The following is a 4,721-nucleotide window of genomic DNA, read 5'->3' as shown; positions in this document are numbered from 1 at the left end:
TATTAATGAACATAAAGAAAATAATTTCCTAGTAAAACTCATGGCTATTTCACGCAGACTACCGTCTTACATTATTTTTATTATATTCATTTTTGTGTGACACATTTTTTGTCTTTATTCAGAAATTTTTGGCGCTGAAGTGGGAGAGATTTGAAGGGATTTTTAGAACTGGATGCACTTTGTGACGCCAAGTTATTAAAAGATGCTTTGGGGCCATCATATTTTGATGAAAATGAACGGTCATCCTTCTATTCATCATACCCGATATTACTTAACTTTGTTATTAACTCGACTAAAGGTAAAGATGAGATGGCAGATATTAATAATAATTTACAAAGTTTATTGCAGTAACACTTTTATGAGCATGAATATAGAGTATAATAAAATTTACATATTTATTTATAGATTATTATTATTATTTTAACGATTTAATTTTTATTACATGTACCTTCATAAAAACAAAAATAATTTAATTCAATTTATTTCACTGTTAAATAAATTGAAAGAGATTAAGAATAAAATGTTTGTAAAATGAAAATAAAAAAAGCAATAAATAACAACAAAAACAAGAAATCAATACAAATGGAATGGGTGGATGATTGGTATAAACAATGTTGCCAAGTTTCCTTCTTTCTTCCATTCTTTCGACTAAATTTCTGGGGGTTAAGTTAGGTTTACATGTTTAAAAATACAAATAGAATTGTATAAAATAATCTCTATTTGACTTGTAAATGCTTTAAAAATTATTTATAAGCGAATATTATATACAATCTATCGTTCTTTTTCACATATTTTCTGTCGAATAAAATTCTTCTAAATTAAATTTAATATATATATTAGAGAGTGAGTGAGAGACAGAGTTTTCTCTTTTGAAAATCGATTAGTGTAAAAATTAGATAAAAAGAAACAATATACCCCAGTTTTCCCGAATAATAGGATTTATTTATTGATAGAGAAAACAAATATATGTATATTTAGGAATAGGTTGAGTGCAAATAAACTACTACTTTGGAAAAAAAAAACTACCTGAACGAAACTGCAGAGAAAGTAGGGATAAAATTTTCTTTGAAAAAACATATTTCTTGACCAATGTCAATGATTCCCTCAAATCCCAAAGTACAAAATATGGAAAAATTAACAGAGTCCATAAATTGACAGATCTGGTTGAATAAGCCAAATAAATGATTTACATAAAGAAATTAAATAAATAAGGAAAAGAAAAATGAAATCGGTCTACCGATTAACAGAAGATATTTATAAACAAAAAGAACATTTAAATAAAAGTCAAAACCAGGCATTATAACAAGGTAATCAATCCAGAAGGCCAGTACGCATCAGAATGCATCTTCAGTTTGAAACCAGGTGAAATAAATGCATTGAAAAGAAAAGAAACTCTTAAAACCAATAAAAATAGGTAAAACGAATACAAATTCAAAATTAATAATCTTTACAAATACAATTAAAATTAATAATGATCAGATTCCATCAACAAAAAAAAATCAATTTCTTCAAACACCTTATAAGAATGAACGATAGCAAACTCGTAAGATAGATTTTCAACCACATTTAAATAAATAAAAAGGAAATCAATGAACTCAGTGGTTCATAATGAGCTAAAAAAATTAAAAAAAGATATCAAGAATTTCCAAAAGAAGGAGAAAAAAATAGACCAACAACGTCTGGTTAGGTGAAAGAAGCAAAAACAAAGCGAAAGAATAAAATATTGGAATACCAGGAAAGAAAACGTGCCTCCCGCTCCACAAAAAAGATCTTGCTTCATGTCCTATACCAAATCGCAAATAAATTTAACTACATAAAATTCATAATTTTTTAAAACTTACTTTTATATTTATTAATAAGTATCAAACAAACGATATTAAATTAACTATTTAAAGGATATTTATGAAATAGTTCACCGGCTTGACCTTGTGTACATTGAATTGTTGCAAATCAGTTGTTTAACAGCTGATTTTCGAAGTCGACAGTTCTAATGTTCAAATCATACTAAATATAAATCGCTTTTATACGGATTTGAGTAATAGACAGTCGATACTGGTATAGTTTGTTGGTTAGGGTTCAATTAATCACATGACTTAGGAATGGTCGGCCTGAGTCTGTACAAAACTACATCTTATTTAAATGTCATACATATTATCCTCATCTCATTGGACGTGGATGGTTGCTTATTATTCAGTAGAAGTACACACAAGGAATATATATATCTATTTAAATATACATTCTTGTAATTAATCTTTGTTACTATCTAATTAAAATTATTAAAGAAAGAATACCATTTTAAAATTAAAAAAGTTAGTTTTTACTGTTACATTTAATCTATTTTTTATTTTTAAAGTATCAGTTTTAGCTGTTTAAATAAATCAAATACGGTTATGTATTTTATTTAAAAAGACAAAACATATTAATATAATAAATATAAAATAAATGGGATTTCAAATTTCTAATATATGAAAGGATCTTGTTTTTAAAGAATTTTAATTAGAACTATATTTAATTTTTGGATCTTGCATTCAACATTTCTATCATTTTTTTTCTACATCCAATTTATATTAAAAATTATATTTATGAAAAATTTTAATTCATAAATATTGGGAAATGACTTTTTGGCACTAAAAAAGGAAAAAAATATTTATTTCTGTTTTTAAATTTCATTAATTTTTACATGACTGCCGAAAAAAGAGTGCAATGAATTTAGGTGTATATATGTACATTTTTTCCTCCGTAGCAGCTCAACGGCTGAACCGATTTAGATATATGACTCCGCGTTTGAATCCTTATGTTACCGAGAGTGTCACAAGCTACATAAATATGTATTTGTTTGTATATATATATATATATATGTGTGTGTGTGTGTGTGTGTGTGTGTGTGTGTGTGTGTGTGTGTGTGTGTGTGTATGTGTGTGTATGTGTGTGTATGTTTAAGTAAATTAATAAAATTACGCCACATACAAACACGATTTATAAAATTGTCACAAACTCTTTAATATCTTATATTAGTAATTTTCCTATATTAAAGAGCTATTTTATTTTTTGGCAGTAGCGTTTTTTAATTTTTAATATTTATCTCTTCATTACATATATTTATCTGTATTAATTATTAAAATAAAACTTTATGACATGTTAATACAATATAATAAGTTAATACATTGAAAGTTATTATTAATATAACGCATTTGGAAAATATAACGGTTAATTAATTATACTATTAAAATTTATTCTAGTTTTTTAGGTAATTTTCCTTATTAATCTCTTAAAATAAACCGGTAAATTATTTAAATTTTTACGACTAAATTATATTTAAAAGTTATCGCCCTGCAACAACTGACCTAAACGCAATATCGATCTTTAGTCGAACTGTTCAAACTAACGATATGTCAGACATGACCTTACATTGTGGTGAAGTGCAAATGTTAGTGACATTTGTAAAATAAATCATTATATAAATATACTCACGTTTATAAGAATTTGCCTTGCCACGTGGTCGTTTCACACCAGTAAGATACGTCATGAACTTTTTAGCTAAAAGAGAATAAAACAATAGCATTATAAAATTTATAAGAAAATTTTTAATATTTTTTGTTGTAAATTTAGCTTTAAAAAAAGAGCGAACCAAAGTTTATTAAATACAAATTAATGAATATTGTCATCGTTTATATAGATTCCACTTTCATTTTTCTCCATTGATCGGTTAATATAATCATTTGCCGTAAAAAACCTACTTACGTTATCACCCTACACTTGTTGATAACGGTTTACCAAGCACGGTCATTAATTTAGTTTTTTTGTCTTCAGTCATTTGACTGGTTTGATGCAGCTCTTCAAGATTCCCTATCTAGTGCTAGTCGTTTCATTTCAGTATACCCTCTACATCCTACATCCTACATCCCTAACAATTTGTTTTACATATTCCAAACGTGGCCTGCCTACACAATTTTTTCCTTCTACCTGTCCTTCCAATATTAAAGCGACTATTCCAGGATGCCTTAGTATGTGGCCTATAAGTCTGTTTCTTCTTTTAACTATATTTTTCCAAATGCTTCTTTCTTCATCTATTTGCCGCAATACCTCTTCATTTGTCACTTTATCCACCCATCTGATTTTTAACATTCTCCTATAGCACCACATTTCAAAAGCTTCTAATCTTTTCTTCTCAGATATTCCGATCGTCCAAGTTTCACTTCCATATAAAGCGACACTCCAAACATATACTTTCAAAAATCTTTTCCCGACATTTAAATTAAGTTTTGATGTAAACAAATTATATTTCTTACTGATGGCTCGTTTCGCTTGTGCTATTCGGCATTTTATATCGCTCCTGCTTCGTCCATATTTAGTAATTCTACTTCCCAAATAACAAAATTCTTCTACCTCCATAATCTTTTCTCCTCCTATTTTCACCTTCAGCGGTCCATCTTTGTTATTTCTACTACATTTCATTACTTTTGTTTTGTTCTTGTTTATTTTCATGCGATAGTTCTTGCGTAGGACTTCATCTATGCCGTTCATTGTTTCTTCTAAATCCTTTTTACTCTCGGCTAGAATTACTATATCATCAGCAAATCGTAGCATCTTTATCTTTTCACCTTGTACTGTTACTCCGAATCTAAATTGTTCTTTAACATCATTAACTGCTAGTTCCATGTAAAGATTAAAAAGTAACGGAGATAGGGAACATCCTTGTCGGACTCCCTTTCTTATTACGG

General features: G+C 27.9%; 1 long non-coding RNA gene across 1 annotated transcript in view; it reads right to left on the bottom strand.

Annotated features, from left to right (window-relative positions):
- Positions 1–3,545, bottom strand: part of LOC142329913 (uncharacterized) — a 35,585-nt gene extending 32,040 nt beyond the window's left edge. Inside the window, exon 1 of the long non-coding RNA XR_012757621.1 lies at positions 3,472–3,545. This is a non-coding gene — a long non-coding RNA (uncharacterized LOC142329913). The remainder of the gene's footprint in view (positions 1–3,471) is intronic.
- Between the last annotated feature and the right edge of the window lie 1,176 nt (positions 3,546–4,721).

This window comes from Lycorma delicatula, chromosome 9 (assembly GCF_047948215.1).
Source record: "Lycorma delicatula isolate Av1 chromosome 9, ASM4794821v1, whole genome shotgun sequence".
In the NCBI taxonomy this organism is placed as follows: Eukaryota; Metazoa; Arthropoda; class Insecta; order Hemiptera; family Fulgoridae; genus Lycorma; species Lycorma delicatula.
The sequence above is the reverse complement of the archived record's forward strand: the minus strand, read 5'-3'. Positions and strand labels throughout refer to the sequence as shown.